Source organism: Sebastes umbrosus, chromosome 3, assembly GCF_015220745.1.
Source record: "Sebastes umbrosus isolate fSebUmb1 chromosome 3, fSebUmb1.pri, whole genome shotgun sequence".
Classification (NCBI taxonomy): Eukaryota; Metazoa; Chordata; class Actinopteri; order Perciformes; family Sebastidae; genus Sebastes; species Sebastes umbrosus.
This window is the reverse complement of record NC_051271.1, coordinates 2832764-2851404: the sequence shown is the minus strand read 5'-3', so window position 1 is coordinate 2851404 and position 18641 is coordinate 2832764. Positions and strand designations below refer to the sequence as shown.

At 41.5% G+C, this 18641-nt stretch overlaps 1 long non-coding RNA gene across 1 annotated transcript in view; it reads right to left on the bottom strand.

Annotated features, from left to right (window-relative positions):
- The window catches only part of LOC119485161, a 569585-nt gene that overhangs the window by 93766 nt on the left and 457178 nt on the right, over positions 1-18641 (bottom strand). The gene's annotated exons all lie outside the window — the stretch shown is intronic.

The following is an 18641-nucleotide window of genomic DNA, read 5'->3' as shown; positions in this document are numbered from 1 at the left end:
ATGCTATGCCTCTCAGTGTGAAAATTGCTAATCCCGGCGGATGCCTCGACAGCAGGCGTTAGCCAGTTTAATTTTCAATAACGGTTAATATTTTACCAATGGTGGACACTTTTATCTAAAGTGCCTGGATGTTAGTGCAGTTCAGTTCATCTGCTGCCCTTGGCTTTCACAGCTGACACCATCACAGCGGTAGCTGCCATCTTAACCCACTTCAAAGGGAGTTAAGTTGTGTTTGTGACAGTTTATGTAGATAAAAGAGAAGACAAGGTTTTCTTGAATCACAGAATGTCATGTTAGCAAGTCAAACCTAATTACAACTAAATGTTCTTCTTTTGTCTTTTCTTTTGTTTCACTTTGTCTCCCTCTCTGTTTTCTCTCTTTTCCGTTTCTCTCTGTTCATATCAGAATAAACTCCTGACGCAATCTCAGCTTTCCTTTTTTTCCCTCATGCTTTATTTCTCTCTTCATTCTATAGATTTGACGTGGTTGTCTCTTGCCATTAATATCACATTAAATACCCGCATCTATTCACATGGTTGATCAGCGATACAAATACAAGATGACGACGCCGACCTCCAGCGGCGGTAGTAATTATGACGGGAGCAAAGGAGGACGTCGAGTGACGTAGTATGGAGAGCAACAAAGCCCGTTTCGGGTGGCAGTCGGGGCCGATGGCGGATGGGTCAAAGAAACGGGACTTTCACCCAGGAGACCGATATTCGTGGGCGCCACGCCATTGTTCCGACGGCCCATTATTCCAAAGCCACAATAGTCCGAAAAATGTCCCTTATCCCGAACAGAAGCACATGGCTAATTATTATGCAAAATGACGTCATTGGACCTTCCTGGCCCCAATATTTGTTTTCCTACCATGGCAAACTTAAACTAATGTCACTCTTCATGCCTAAACCTAACCAACCCAACCAACGCAGGCATTCAAGGCAACGAAGGTCCGATGATGTAATTATGCATAACAATTAGCCACATGCTTCTGTTGTTGCACAGAGAATGTGTATTTTCAGAGCCGGACAATGGGCCGTCCGAACAATGGGTAGTCCCCTTTGTGTCCCGTGTGAAACCTAAAGTCAACGCTGTCCTATTTTACCATACTTCTATTATGTAACTTATGTTCTTATTTTAACCCAAACCATGACCTTCTCCTAAACCTAATCAAGTAGTTTTGTTGCCTAAAAACTAAAGTTGTTTTGTTTCACATTCACAAAGTGGAGGTGGCCGTTTGGCCCGTCTGAAGCATTAGAATGGAAGTGATAACCGCTGATAACGCCCATCTATTCAATCAGCTGATACCATTCAAAATGGGTGCATTAAAACAACATTGCAGAACTGTATAGAGGAGTGGAATCACACACACTCTCCAGCCCTATGCCCACATACAGCGTGCAAAAAGACAGCGAGAGAAAAGGGATCAATTCAGTAAAGTAAGATTGTTAATTTTGCTCTAAAAGTGGGAGTATGATAATATACTGTCGTTCTTTCCCTCACTTTCTTACACACATTGATCCCACTGCAGTTAAAAGCTTAATTCATTCAGTTCTATAAAAGGAAGCATGATAACGTACACCATATGTCCCTCCCGGTCTTCACTCACACATGCATGCTTCAGTAAAAATAGACTGAAGCTTGGTGAAAGTGCTCACTGTAGTGGTGAACCCTCTCTGTCATTAATAGTGAAAGCTATTGTTGCTGCAATGAAAGCTCCGTCGGTGGAGGGAGGGAGGGAGGGAGGGAGGTGGGGTCTCGGCGATGATAAACGCACCTGGCAGGAGCAAAGCAATTATTTAGTTTATGTAAAGTAGCGCCTCCCACAGCGTCATTGTAATCTTGTTATCTACATGATGAGGTATAAAAATGGGAAAGCGTTATGAGGAGAAGGAGGGAGACTGTAACGCTCAGCTTTGTTCATTTCCTCTTCAGGCTGATTAGAGAGACTCTTGCATTTACCCAATTAAACACTCGCAGCGTTTTCTGTAAACAGAAACAGAAATGTGTACACACCAAAACCTGAAAGAGAGATAATGAACGTTGATGGAGAGGTGGTGTTACGGCCCCAGCCGTATTAAGATTGTCTGTTTTTGTATGTGTTTGTGGGGGGAGAGTGACTTGTCATAGTTAATGTTGTGATACGGTGGCGATTAGGTTTAGGCAACAAAACTACTCGGTAAAAGGTAAAAGGTCACTGAACTTTTGGTTTCACACTGGACACGAACGCTGTTTCCCTGAGTAAAAGTCCTTCCACCGCCCCTCCCTCCTGCCCTTAGCGGACTTTCTCGCTCTTTATACTGCGTCTGTTGCTCTGAGCGTCTAATAATCTCTGAGTCATATCTCTGTTAAATCTGAACACACAAACATATTTTTAGATTCAGTGTGACTCACATTTTCCGAGGATATTATTGTCCCTGATGTTCATCGAGAATAAACGTACATAAATGTGTTTTAAAATCATAGAAAAAAAGACATTCCTTAAAGGACCTGTGTCTCACAATTAGGTAGATCTGTTGGCAGAAATGGGATGTAATACTAATAACTATGTTTTCTTTAGTGTATAATCACCTGATAATAAGAATTGTTGTGTTTTTGTGACCTTAGAATGAGCTGTTTATATCTACATAGGGAGCAGGTCCTCTCTCCACGGAGGGCGTCATGTTTCTACAGTAGCCCAGAACGGATAAACCAAACTGTTAACTTCTCCTGCTTGGGCCGGAGTCGATAACGTTACTCGCTTTGATTGCCGCCGCTCTCTCTCTCTCTCGCGCTTCAGCACTCACTTCCCACGTACACACATTCTAAGCACTCAGCTCCAGATGGCTCTAGAGAGGGACATTTGTGTTTTTGCGTCAGCCACTTAGCTCTCCAACACGCTTGGCACACGGGAGCGGCAGGTTTCCACCCAGCGCTGCTCTACAGCGCACACCGGCTGTGGCCGCTCCGTCCTCCTCACGGCGATTACCTCATTAACGTTACGGTTCCCTTATAACATTTAAATCTGAAATATTGCCAAATAGGTGCTTTTGCTTTTTGCTTCGACACCAAATCCTCCGTCATCGTCTTGTCTGTCAACTCTCTCTCGTCTCGTGTGTGAAATCTGACTCCTGCTACTCTGAGCTGAGACTCTGTATGGAGCAGACACATTCGCTTTAGCGTCTGTCGTCTGACTATCTATTGATAACACGGCGCTGATACGAGAAAATGAACTAAATGGGTTTTATTCCAGTAAAAAAAGCAAAACGATGGTGGGGGCGGTGTAATCGGTGTGTGCCCGACCACTGTGTAACACCGGTAACACCGACTACCGCGCCAAGCCTAGCCCAGACCTCAATTCCCGGGGCCATGCGGGGAAGGACGGAGCTCCCGGCACGACTTTCAACCAGGGCAGACTGTCGAGTCAGAGCGAGGGGTCTGCGACAATGTTGGCAGCCTTTGTGGGTGTGACTTTTTTGCTGTCATCACCATTTAGTTTGTGATAAAATTGTTTTCTAGAACACAAAATTGTTTACACATCTAGCGTCTTAACTTTTCTGTCAAAGTGCATCAGATTGATGCATTTATTGTAATGTCAGGTTTATTCCAATATCGTGCAGCCCCACTGTAAAGGAAGAGCAGTCACAGATAGTGGATGGATGCTGTAAACAGATGAGTAATCGATAACTGTAGATGAAGATTAGTTCAGCGCTGGCAGGTAAATAATAATAAAGGACAACATTCAAAATGCCTCGTGTGTGTCTGGGAATACACACATACAGTACAGGACACACTCACAGACATTCTGCCAGTAGATGGAGGAAACAGTCGCTACCCAAGCAGAGCGCAGTTTGATCGTCCTTTCCCACGCCCAAATGTCAAACTGTACAGTGTACAGAACACACAAACACACACACACACACACGCACACGCACGCACACACACACACACACAGACATACACACAATGACACTTGCAATGAAATTGAACAGATAAAAGATTCATCACTCATCCAATATAACCGCCAACTACTCATCCTTGTATATCTTGTGCACGCCCAAACATAAACACACAGCTGTTGTGTTCGTGCACGCAGACACACTTTTGTGTTCTTAAATCTGTATTTGTTCCGCACTTGTGAGGACTCTCTTGGTGAAACCCTAACCTTAACTATCACAGCAAAACACTAGGGCTGTGAAAGTTAACGGGCTCAGTTGGAAGAGAAAAGAGTAAAGATACTGGCATCATATGAAACTAGAAAAACCTAATGAATCTAACGAAGGAGGCTAAATAACGCTCCAAACTTACGCTACATTCCGGCGAGGAAAAACTGCCGTGGCCATTTTCAAAGGGGTCCCTTGACCTCTGACCTTCAGATCAGTGAATGTAAATGGGTTCTATGGGTACCCACGAGTCTCCCCTTTACAGACATGCCCACTTTATGATAATCACATGCAGTTTGAGGCAAGTCATAGTCAAGTCAGCACACTGACACACTGACAGCTGTTGTTGTCTGTTGGGCTGCAGGTTGACATGTTATGATTTGAACATATGTTTTATGCTAAATGCAGTACCTGTGAGGGTTTATGGACAATATTCGTCATTGTTTTGTGTTGTTTATTGATTTATAATAATAAATATATACATCTATTTGCATAAAGTAAACATATTTGTCAACGTTGATAAGAGTATTAAATACTTCACAAATCTCCCTTTAAGGTACATTTTCAACAGATAAAACGTGCGATTAATTTGCGATAAATTGCGATTAACTATGGACAAACCTGTGATTAATCACAATGAAATATTTGAATGGATTGACAGCCCTACTAAATTCCTATCACTAACCCTAAAACCAGGTCTTAACTCTCTAACAGCCATTTGTAAAGAGTGCCGACTAACCTCGCTCTCTCAAAACGCCTCTACGAGGTTTTAAATTGGTCCTTACAAAATAGAAAAATAAGGATGCACAAACACACATTAGAGTGGCTTTTAATTAACATCCAGTAAATATTTGCTGCTCACAGCGTGATGAAGGTGGGAGGGGGAGAAAACAGCAATATGAGAAGCAGTGGAGCAGAGAAGAAAATGTTAAGAGAAGGACAATGGGATAGATGATTAGGACTGTAGAGGATCACAGTAGGAAGGCCGGTTAAATAAAACACCTTTTTTATCAAGGGAAGCGTTTAGTTGCACACTTCTAGACCGCGATGCTGGGAAAATGGTAATTGATGCTGTATTTGAAGCTTTTATGGAGGCTGTAATGGCTGCCTGCATTTGTATGCTGTGAGAAGTTTTTTTTTTCTTTTGCCTTCCTGTGAAACTCAACACAATGATTTAAATTACACAGAAAAAAATTGTTGGTTAAAATAATGTGCTTCCACACATGGCGTTAAAGCTGGATTTACTTAAATCAATTAGTATTCCCATACTAGGGACTAAACGTCAGGATATTCTGGCCTCTGCTGCATCTGTTAAACCATCCTTTTTTTTTTTTTTTTTAAATCTGTCTCTTCTGAGTCCCCCAACTTTATAAAAGTCCAATACTAAATCGCTGGAGTTCCCAACATATTATAAACAGTATATAACATATAATGACGCTACTCATTATCACTACATACAGTATAATGTGTGTGTGTATAATGGCTGGTGATAACAATAAGAGCATTGTGCAGGAAAGGTTAGAAAAAAGTGGCCTTGAATTGCACATCAGTGTCTGTGTCATAGATAACACACAGATAATAGCGCCCGACGCTACGGCACCTGTTATGAGGTTATAAGGTTAGATTAGATACAGACACTCCTCTCTTGACCCCGCGGCCTCTGGCTGCTTAGTAAAAGTGGTTTTATATCTGACGCCCGTGCCACACTGAACCGCTGCATCTCTCACGCGTTGCGGTGTTCACGGATATTCTCACAACAACATGGCCATCCGGAATGAAGCTAAGTGGTGAGTGCTGAGTGAGAGTGGTGGGAAAACGATCGGCAAACGCCGCTTTGTTTCATGTACGTATCATAACAACGGCTTGTATATCTGCCGTCCTCGGTCTTCCTGGTTTTACCTTTTTGAATGACAAATACAGACTAGGCTAACTGGCCGTCGACTGTAGTCTTTGCGGTGTGTTCTTTTGCCACTTTTTGGCCGACGTGAGGCGACGCAACCCTTTCTTTGCTGTTCCTTAATGTCGGGTTGGTGTGTCTGGGCCTTGAGCCAGACAGAAAGTCTTGGTTGTTTTGCCCCCACACCTTTTTTCCAGGAGAAACTTCAGCCACCTCAGTGATTTTCCTGATAAAGACAAACTTACACATTCTACATTGTGCACATAGAACTAGAAAATGAGGTTGTCACTATGTTAAAATGAAAGTAAGGACACGTATTCCTTCTGTCTATTATGAGAAATGAAATTCGGATGGAGAATACAGACAAAGATGCAACAATCCCAACTTGATAAATGACAGCGAGTGCAGTACGCACAGATCCATATTCATCTCCTCCGCAACAGCAGAGGCAGATAAGAGCATCCTTGTGGATCCATCCTTAACGGACCGCCCTCCTCACCTCTCATCCATACAGGCTTTCCTGCTTCATGTATTCCCTCCTTCTGTTTACACGCTTTCCTCTTTGCAAACACCACCTCGTATCATTGATCATTTCATGTTGATGGAGTGCATGCAGAAGGGCACGACACACGGATTACATGCTTAAGCCGTGTTGAAATAACACATGTCTTCTATTTATGGAGGCGTTGGCGAGCTCGCTTGTTGGTTGTATGTACCTGCATGGCGATCAGGATGGTGGAGATAGATCACAGGAGACTATTTATCCAGCGTTGTTTGCTCGAGTATGTAGGCCAGATGAGGAATATCCTGATGGTGTTGTCACGTAGTAATGATTAATGAACCAAATAGGAACATGATGTACGCTACAAGCCCCTGCAGCGCACATGAAAGTCAAGGTTAAGGCTGGATAGATTAAGTCCTGGGAAGGGGAGGAAGACTGTGATGTCTGTTCCAGCGGCGGCAGCAGAGACTCTCCCTTTTCTCAGGCTGAGGAAGGTTCCTCACAGGAGGCCATATGTCAGTGTCAGCTCCACACAGTGTGAGGGCTCTGTCTCGTGTCAGCACCTGGGAGGGCAGTCGTGTCAGGTGTGACGGCAGGAAACGACTCATGAGGCCATGAGGCCATGAGGCCATGAGCTGTCCTGTAATTGTGAATGTGAAGTTAATAAATCTGCTCTGCGAGGAGAAGGAGGGGAGGGAAGTGAAGTGCAAAAAATGTAGTGATTTTTGTAAATGATCTGCGTTTCCTGTGGCGGCTTCACAATAAAAGCCAACCATGTTTTGAATGCTCTTAATGGAAGCAGCAGCAGTGGGAAATGTTGGGTTTGCATTAGCAGCATTTTAAGGCCCAGACACAACAAGCCGACATCAAAGAACTAGAGGTGATGAAGGCCAACTTTTGCGTCACCTCACGTCTCCTTTGTCTTTGCCGACAAGTTGCACTTGAACACACCACAAAGCCTACAGCCGACTGCCAGTTAGCACGTACGTTCTGCGCCTGCGTGAGATGAAATAACTCTCCACACCAGCAGGTGGCGGTAGTCTGTATTCGCCATTCAAAAAGGGAAACAGGAAGACGGAGGACGGATATACAAGCCGTTGTTATGATACGTACCTGAAACAAAGCGGCGTCTGTCGACCATTTTCACACCGCTCTCACTCAACACTTCTCATTGTGAAAATATCCGTGTGTTGGAATGATCAGATGAGATGAAGATGAAAAATGAGAAGAGCCTTCTGTGTGTGTCCTGTTGACTTTACTCGTTGGCTTGCTTTCCTCCCGTCCGTTTCTCTTCTCGTGCACTGATTTGTTTAAGCAGAACAGCCAATCAGAGTGATTTCTCTCACCGACGGGCAGCGCCGCCGATTCAACTCAGACTAGAGCCGACGGTGCGGGACACATCGCAAAAAACTAGGCCAACGGACGCTCACCAACGGCCCCAAACTGTGTAACGCCCAACCGTCGGCTTGGTGTGTCAGGGCCTTTTTCAAATCTTAACAGATACACATAACGACATGTTTAACCAGTTTGTTCCTATAGTGTGTGGAGAGCAACGATTTGACCAAAACAGCACACCACACACTAACACATTCATTCATCAAAAATGAAAATCGCGCTTAATTTCTTGCGATCAAACGTGACTTTAGTGTAAACAAACATGGCGGACGACGGGCAGGAAGAGTTAGAGATGTTAGTTTTTACATTGTACTGAAAATAGACGATGAATGGATAGATGATGTCATGGAGACACGTTAAATAAACACGTTTTTGCCACAAATCAACAAGTTGGTCCTCCATTTCTGAGCTCCATCTTACTGCTACTTTATGCTTCACGTTTAGCATTAGCTGCGGCCGCCATGACGGCGGTTGTCCTTCCTTCTTCAGTCAGCTTGGTTCTCAAATGGCTGTTGTTCTTTCCCACGTGACTGCATCATCGGCTGTCCTCCGGGTTCCCGACACACACAACAGGATATCCTATCGTGAACATGTTTATTTTTGCAATTTGAAATCAGTGCAGTCTTAACATACCTCGCACCACAGGAACATCTGGAAAGATAATCTTTAGAACCATCAACCAATCAGGGCTTTGCTGACGATCATCAGGAGGGAGAATCGGGCCCAAAATCAGCTACCCGGCATTATTTGTTGTGTCTAATTCTCCTCCTGTCTGACTCGAGGCGAGGCGTTTAATTGTGTAAGCATGAAAGCTGTCTTTTGAATCAATTTCAAGCTTAGATAAGAGGACAGGGAAGTTACTTTCCCTTTTCTCCTCCTTGTGTTCAATCACACTCACACATCTTGAATCAACCTGTGTGAGTCGTGTTGAGGCCCAGTGCGCCGCAGGGTGAAGTAAATCTGCTGCAATAGAGGAGGAGAGGTGAAGGGAGGGGATGTATGACAGTGACCTCCCTCTGGCTCTGGCCCTCCTTCTCCGCCTCATTCATCTCTCCACCGCCTGACTGAGGATTTATCCTCCTGATTACCCAGCAGGTATCCCACCTGCTCATCCCTGTCCCGGCCCCGCTGCGCTCAGCATAAACACCTTTGGGCTTCAGTCCGTGACCCAGAGCTTATTGCAACAGTAGCTGCTTATAACATCAGGCATGCTGCAGTTTAAAATGATCAAGACCTTAACCTCCCCAGGAGCAGCTGTGTGTTTGCCCCTGAGCAAGGCACTTAACTTCTTCACCTGTTTTAATGCAGATGTGAGGTGGTTGCAGTTCCTGTTTATGGATCTGTTCAACTGTGTAAAAAACTACCCAAAAGGGTGATATCTACCTTATTATCTCCATGTGTTCCTTAGATTCACCTATCTCCTGATTGATACTATCACGATATTTGGGTGCCGATTCGATATGTATTGCGATTCGATATTGCAATTTTTGTTAACTTTTTAACACTGGACCATGGGGAAAAAGTTTAATCATACACTTCTAAAGACTTTTACTTTGGAAAATATCTAAATTAATACAGTAAGAGTGTTTGATTTTCAGCATGTATGTACTCAGAGATGTCCTGAAGTCAAATATATCAGTCATTGTCAGGCATTATTTATTTATTTTTTTCCCAGCAACCCAAAAATCAAAGAATAAAGACATGTCCCTCACAAATTAGTGGTATGTTCTTTTTAATTTATAAGGGACATGTAATGTATTATACTTCTGGGGAATATAATCCAATCAATCTTATTTCCATAGATGTATTTTGTATATACAGTTCCCTTTGTTAACACCTTATTTTGAAAACCGGACGTAGTCCCACGTGTCTACTTCCTCTAACTTCTCCAAGGTGGTCTCTAGCTCTCCCGTCAGCTCCGTTCTCTTTATCCATCCATGGTCAGCTCCATCGGGGCCGTTTGAATGCATTTAACATGTCAGTATCTGGGTGCTCTACAGTTGTAGCGTCGGCCCATTTGACCACGAAGATGAGAGCGACGGCCGGCTCGACCGCAACGTTACCGCGATACGATAACGTTTCCTGTCCGTGACAGAGTTATCATGCAGCTTTAGCTGTGATGTCTAGCTCTGCTTTTCCTGTCAATGTCTGAAACCCAAAGTGTTTCCATCCTTTACTGGATGTGTAGTGTTTACCACGCTGGATTTAACATGTGAGGGTGCAGGTCGTATCCACGCGGACGCTCAGTTGTTTTCTACTTTGTCTTTTCGGCTTGTTGCGACCACTTGCGGTTAGTTTTGGTTGACGGATACGGAACGGATATGACGTCACATTACTCAGACTACAACAATAAAAGCGGTAACTTCCTTCTACCTCCACATAGACTCAAATGAAGCAAATATATTGATTCTGGCGTTGAAAAAAAATTAAAAAATCGCGATACATAGGTGAATCGGTGAAGGTACATAGGTGAAAGCGGTAATGAGGTAACTACTGGACTTTCCGATGCGAACTGAGGTCAGACATCAGGTCATGTAAAGTCATGAAACTATGGATTCCTTGAACATATATTTTGTAAAGAATTCTATGCTTGCCAGTTGCATTTAACAGTAATAATCTGATGGTTCCCAGTGCGGTTCTGCTTTTTATACATTTGTATTCATTGATTTGTTAAAAGACAACATCTTGCACAATTAAAAGCCTTAGACATACAGTGTTCAGTGAAAATTGTTATTTTTCATAGCTAGTGATGGCATTATTCAAATGTATTTTTAACACCCTTAAAAATGTATCGTATAAGTTTATTTGCAATATGAAAAACAAGTAAACTTAATATATTATTTTCTGTAAATAAACTAATAGTAGTTAGAAAGTAGGACTTAAAACATGGTTTTGCCTTGCAGTAGTGCACTTAATACACATTTGAAATAACATAAATTAATTCTGCAATACATTTGTAACATTTCAAATAACATACATTAGATTCTGCAAGTACATTTGTAACATATTTCAATGTATAGCAGAGTATATTGGAGTATGCTAGTATAAATATATTAATTGTCTATTACTAGTACATTTCAAATATGCTCAAAGTGAAATTGTAATGCTATTGTAGTACTCGTAAAATGTATTTTAATTTCACTTTACAGCATGTATGAAATGCATATGCAGTAGTATATTTATAATGTACCCAAGTATACTTAAAATAGTCCCATTTTAGTACAGTAAAGTACACTAAACCCACTTAAAGTTGAGCTGTTATAATAAAGTATAATAAGTTAAAAAATAGTTGTTCCGTTTTAACATTCTTTAAGTATACTAATTAATAGTCTGCGTGCTAGTACACTTTGGTGTGCTGTAGCATACTAACATTTAGTATACTTTAGAGTCAAGTTTCCATGATAATACCCAGCATCGTTTGCATATCCAACAGCTGAATTTCAATGAAGGTAAATAGAGACACTCTACAGCGTCTCAATTAGAGGAAATGATGGCTCTGTCTTCTGCGTTAGAGCCTCTAATTTGTGATTTAGGCTGCTAATGCTGTTGTGTTGTTCCATAAAGTATGCAGTGCAGATTTAAATGGAGGCAGGGGAGTCAGACACCAGGCTTTTTGCTGACAAGTCGTCCCGCAGACAAAGAGGAGACGAGGCCCCTGGAGGAGGCAGAGCTGAGAGTTAATGATCTTTCTGTATGCAAAGGCCACGGTTCAAAAGGCACTGGGATGATAGGAAGTGGCAAAACCCCATTAACTCCATGACAGAATCTGCCACCAGTAATATGCTCTCTTCCGCTTTCTTTCTCTCCTCTCTTGTCTCCCTGTTTCCTATTCTCTGTCTCAATCTGGTCCTCTCTCCTCCTCTCCGTCTGTTTCTGTCCTTTACTCAGGATGTGTCTCTCTTTTTCTCACCCTCTCTCTCTCCTCCTTTCTTAGGCTGTCTCCTTCCTTCTTTTTCATTTCCTATTAGTCTACTCTGTCTTTAATATATCTGTTTGTATCTTCACCTTTGTGTCTCCTTTATGGTCCTTTTTGTCTCTAAACCTCTTTTCATTTTACAAAAATACAAAATACAGTAGTAAACACAAATTTCCGTCTCTCAACCAAAGACTGTAGGAGAAGTTGACGTAGTAACCGTGACGTCACCCGTTGGTTTGTGGACTACAGTTTTGAACCCCTGAGTTCGGCATTTTGCTCGTCGCCATCTTCCTTTTTGGCCGTCACCATCTTGGTCTTTTGCAACCAGAAGTGACACGAAAGCGTGGATCTAAGTACAACCGAACGCTGAATAAGCAACACATTCTCACTCCCAAATCGTCTAATACCGCCGCTTGGTCAGTCTCGGCATCGGAAACCGATGCACAGGGTAGCCTACCCCTCTTGAGTTACTTTTGGACGGACCGGAGACGGCGTGTCAACATACGCTCGTTACATGCATAGTGTCCTTTCAAAATAAACTTCCATTTTCTGTCTTGTGATTGTTTGACCTGAACGGACTCTCACGCTAATAGTACTTCGTCAGTTGCTCCGATTGTTAAATAATGCCGTGGTGGGTTTACATTGGAGTTAGTTGAAAGCCCGGTTTGTCACATATGTTGCTAAAATATTAAGATATAAACAGGATAAATGCACGGTGAAGGCCTGAACATAAGTTATACTCACAGTCTTCCCTCTCTGCTACACAGCCTAGAACAGTACGCAGTTAAAACAACCAAAGAGCTGATAGAACAATGGCCAAGCATCAGGGAGAAGAAAGAACTGTCAAAAAAGAAGCCTATTCAGTATATAAAAATACATATTACAGAGATTTGTATTAAAAGTTAATAAAAATATCAGGAAAACTCATCTCTGATGCAATATTCACAAGAAATAATCTGATCAAATCGCTCGTTTTACACAAACTTCCTGCAGTTATACTGAGTTCACTATTTGGGTTAATTGTACGGTTTATCAGTTGTTCTGTGCCGTTATTGTTATGCATCGAATATAACATGAAATATCCACAAAATGTCACCTAGTCAGGGGTCGTCAGTTTACTCAATGATAGAAAAGGGGGTCCCTTAAAGAAAAAGGCCTATCTATACATGCCTCAGTAATTTAAATGTCATGCATATTCTGATTTTAGTCCTAATATCCTTAATCTGTGTTTATATGTACACTTATAAATATGTTAAGTGAACAGCAGGACCTGCACAGCTGCAGCTTGTGTGGGATCAAACATCCCAAAACTAAAAGGCTGCATATAGTTTGTGTTGTACTGGATTGCACCATATTGTAACGTATTATACTCTGCTAGTATATCCAGCAACAGGCATGTGCTTTAATGACGGCCAGGTCGGGGTAACTGCAGGTTTTCAAAGCCTGTTTGATGTGCTTTTATTCCCGTCTTTGCCCTTGATGTCTGTTCATACACTTTCTGCTTGATGGTGCAAGCTCCTGATTACTCCCAGTTCATCCCCCCAGTCGGTAGCATTTCCCACCCGACACCATTCTCTTTTTGAGTCTTGACGTCAGAACTAAACAATTCATTCAAATTGAAAGGTCGTCAAAACATTTAGCATCCAGTTCAGAGGATTGATTTACACTTTGTTGGGCGACTCCTGTAGCCTAATTTATGGCTTTATATCACAGATCAGACTGAGAGTCCAGACTCAAAGGCAGGGCCACAGACAGGGCATGATATGTCAGAAGCGCCCAGCAAGACACATACTAATGACCTGGACTTGCTGCCATTTAGTCCCTGTCATACACAGCCAGCTTCAAAATGCCACCAACCGCGTGCATATAAATCATCACAGAGAGAGAGACAGTGTGCACCTTTAGCTCTAAACTGTTGCTACAAATAAGGGAGGTTACACAACCATATATTGTGTGGTAAAAACTCAGTTGATATGACTGTAATTGTGCTAAAGATTGGATGTAAAGAGTCATTTTGTCAAGTTAACCAACTTCAGATCGCTTTATTTGTGTGCAGCTCTTTGAACAGGAACCTTCCCTCAACAATCAATAAGTCACAATTATTCGACTCGAAATAACTCCAAACTCAGACCTCGATGTGAGTCGAACATCTCAGTTACAGTTTGGTTTAATTTACCGAGGTTCATGGAACGCTCTGCCATCCCATGTTTTAAAGTTGGCACCAGAACAATTTACGAAAGCCGGTAACAGTTTGTTTTTATCTCCCCAACGTTGGGGAGATAAAAACTGTTAGTTTGCCATGTTATGATTGGAGCATATTGTTTTATGCTAAATGCAGTACCTGTGAGGGTTTCTGGACAATATCTGTCATTGTTTTGTGTTGTTAATTTGCAATAATAAATATATACATAAAGCAGCATATTTGTCCACTCCCATGTTGATAAGAGTATTAAATACTTAACATATCTCCCTTTAAGGTACATTTTCAAAAGATAAAACGTGTGATTAATTTGCGATAAATTGCGATTAACTATGGACAATCATGCGATCAATCGCGATTGAATATTTTAATCAATTTAATTGATTCATTTACAGAGATAATCCATAAGGAAAACTTATGGATTATCTCTGTAAATGAATGTGTTAAAGAAATTAGTGGCGTTAAAACAAATTTGCGTTATCGTGTTAACTTTGACAGCCCTACTTTTTACTGATAATATAATAATGAAAATCTTAATTCTACTTCATCACTTTGTCTACTTGTATATATGGGTGTCTGCTAATGTCTGTAATCTTATCTTTTTCTTTCTTCTTCTTCTTTCTCTCTTTACCATCTTTTTTAATATTGCATTCTCTTTTTTTTCAATCGATTGAGCGCCCTGATCGAGCCTCTCCTTCACATTTGTTGTTATTTATGTAATATCAACCTTTTTTATATGTGTAAACAATATAAAGTCGCAGGTTCCAATCTGGTTTGGGGACCTTCTGGGAGGAGTTTGCATGTTCTCCCCATGTTAGCGTGGGTTTTCTCCGGGTTCTCCGGCTTCCTATCACAGACCAAAGATATGCAGGTTCGTTGTTGACTCTAAATTGTCCCGTAGGTGTGAATAATGTGAGCGTGACTTGTTGTCTGTCTCTATGTGTCAGCCCTGTGATAGTCTGGCGACCTCTCCAGGGTGCACACCGCCTTCGCCCAATGTCAGCTGGGATCGGCTCCAGCCCCCTCCACGACCCTGAATAGGATAAGCGGTAACAGATAATGGATGGATGGATGGAGAGAGAATTAGTTTGCTTGTGTCCTTTTAAAATGATTCTATTATGCAACACATCCAGACTCTCTCTCGTCCTCTGTCTCTAAAACAAACACTCAGACTTTTAACCCCAATCAATTAGGTGTGACCAAGCCACGGCTTGACAGTTGTTCCTATCCAACTCTGTCATTGTCAGAGAGAGATAAGAGAGATTTAAGGACCAGGGGGTGGGAGAGAATAGATGAGCCACTGTCTGCTGGATTGGTGTTGACAAATGAGCTCGGTAACGGGACATTAGCCTTTCGCCGTCACCGGGGAAATCCGGCATATACTGCAAAATAACATCAAACCACCAGTTTGCTCGCCGACTGTCAAATCAGCCTGACTGCCATCTGTCTCACTTAGGCGATCAAATTGGGGTAGTGGATGTTCAAGCACGAGGAGAGTTTACTTCAAAGAGAGAATGATTTTTATTATATTTCCCACAGAATATAATTTTCTTTGAAATGGGAAGACCGCTGAGCTGCTCATTATTATTAGTATTAGTGATATCAGGATAAAGTGAACCTTCTTCCCACCAGCCTGAATATCTTACAGTCTTTGTGGGGCGTGAAGGGAATAGGGGAGTGATATTTGGTTAAAAGACTGATATATTAATATTTATATCTTACGATACAGCACTGACAGCCACACCTGCACCACACACAACTTCACGCTTCATAACAGGCAGAAAAGTGGTGAACTGTTGCCACCTACTGACCAAACATGGAGCTACAACAAGCAGCAGACTGTCAGGGATGCAGTGCTTTTAACACTCAATTTTACTCTATACTTCTATTCCACAACAATTCAGAGAGAAATGTTGTACTTTTTGCACCCTTATACTGCTTTCAGATTAATGTTGAACAAAGAAAACATACACTACATAGCTAAAAGTAAGCCTAACAATACACCGATATGGGATTGGAAAAAACAATGTGTTTTTATTTATCTATCTTTACTTTATTTAACCAGGTTAGTCCTATTGAGATCAAAGATCTCTTTTACAAGGGAGACCTGGCCAAGACAGCAGCAAGACAGTTATAGTAAAAGTAACAGAGAACACGTAAATTAACAACATTATAAAACTTGCTCATACAAAACACTTGCACACAGACAACCTGGACTGCAGCCATTTCACCAGAGCTTTAAACTCATCCAAGGAAACTAAGTTTTGAAGTTGAAGATCAGATTGTAAATTATTCCCAGCAGTAGGTGCCGAAAACCTAAAAGCTTTCTTTCCCAATTCAGTCCGTACTTTGGGAACAATAAATTGCAAAATGTCCATAGAACAAAGATTATGACTTCCAGTTTTCCTTTTTAAAAGAGAAGACAAGTAAGAAGGAATTATACCCAGAATGCTTTTGTACACAAACACGTACCAATGACACATAAGGATGACCAATTCACTTTAGAGTAGAGTACACAATGGTGAGTCAAAGAACGACAGTTTGTAGTGAATCTCAGTGACCCGTAGTACATGCTATCCAGCATGCGAAGACAATGAGCAGAAGCATTCATATACAACACATCTCCATAGTCAATAACAGGCAAAAAGGTCGATTCCACCAGTTTCTGTTTCACACAAAAAGAAAAGCAAGACTTGTTTCTGTAATGAAATCCTAATAAGAGCTTCAGCTTTTTTACAACATACTGAATGTGCTCCTTAAAAGACAAGTGGTCATCAATTAAGAATCCTAGATATTTAAAAGTAGATACCAAAAACTGACTCTTATATTTCAGCCAAAAGAGCATTAGTGAGGTCGGTCACCAGGGTTAGGGTTAGATTATTTTGAAATGTAGTCTGTTACTGAATACAAATTGCATGGCAATTATTGAAATTAGTAATGTAATCCACTGGATTAAAAAAAAAAAAATCTAATCTGAATTAAGGCTGTCAATAATGAATCGCAATTAATCACAGAAACCATCTTTGGACGTGTACTTTGACTTTTTAGTTTGACCCATGTCCCATCCGCTAACATTGAGGGATGTATGACCTATACTGCAGCCAGCCAGCCACCAGGGGGTGATCCAGATGTTTTAGAATCACTTTTGGGAAGCTGTCATGTTGTCCATCTTTACATACGCATCAAACAGGAAGAACCATTTCATGAAGGACCTGGCTGTGTGCAGAGGGGCGTTGTTATGTTAAAGCACGCTATATGGTTTATGATCAGCCAACACATCAACACAACACATGTTGAGGCACTTGTACTTAAAACTTGTATTAAATGCATTACATGCAAAGTAGTTGATATTTAATTGACGTGATCTGGACATACTGTAATTACCCACAGACACCACATGTAACCTAAAGGCATGTGTTTTCACTGCTGGTTGTTTCCTTTGTAGTGATGAATAATTACACTACAGCAGACTGACTCATAAGATGTTGAAATGTGGCCACTCTGTGTGCCTTTTCAGAAATGTTAAAGTCAACCACACCCTGTTGTTTTTACTTCCTTCATTAAATCCTACAGAAATTAAACATTCAATGTCAATTAACCCAAACGTATTGTATTAATTCTAGGGCTGTCAATGTGATGTTTTAACGCCAATAATTTCTTTTACGCATTAATGCAATAGATCTTTCAGAGGTTGTAGCGGGCTCAGTTGGAAGAGAGAAGAGTGAAGATACTGGCATCATATGAAAACTAGAAAAAACTGATGAATCCATCGGTACCAACCATGTCAGACTAGCTTGTCGTGAAGGAGGTTAAATAATGCTCCAAACCTGCGCTAAATTTTGGCGAGGAAAAAACTGTCATGGCCATTTTCAAAGGACTTCCCTTGACCTTGACCTCCAGATATGTGAATGAAAATGGGTTCTATGGGTACCAACGAGTCTCCTCTTTACAGACATGCCCACTTTATGATAATCACATGCAGTTTGGGGCAAGTCATAGTCAAGTCAGCACACTGACACACTGACAGCTGTTGTTGCCTGTTGAGCTGCAGTTTGCCATGTTATGATTGGAGCATATTGTTTTATGCTAAATGCAGTACCTGTGAGGGTTTCTGGACAATATTTGTCATTGTTTTGTGTTGTTAATTCACAATAATGAATATAGACATACATTTGCATAAAGCAAGCATCACTCCCATGTTGATAAGAGTATTAAATACTTGACAAATCTCCCTTTAAGGTACATTTAGAACAGATAAAAAGAATGTGATTAATTTTAGGGAAGCTTTGTAGGAACTAGATGAGGAAACTGTGATTATCAAAGTCTCACACCTTTTCTAAAGGTCAGTTCAATAATGTGACAGATCTACTTTATCACCGAGCTCCTCTTCAAAATGCTTCTCACAGGTGAGTCAGTGACATGTCCAGCATGCTGCTGCTGCTGCTGCTGCACACCTGGCACCGGAGAGATGTGCAGCACAGCTACCTAACATCGAATTATGCGGAAAAGCAAGTTTGAACAACCTCTGCATGTCACTTCCTAGTCAGTGTGTAGCCTACTGTAGTGGTTTCACTCCCCACACACACACA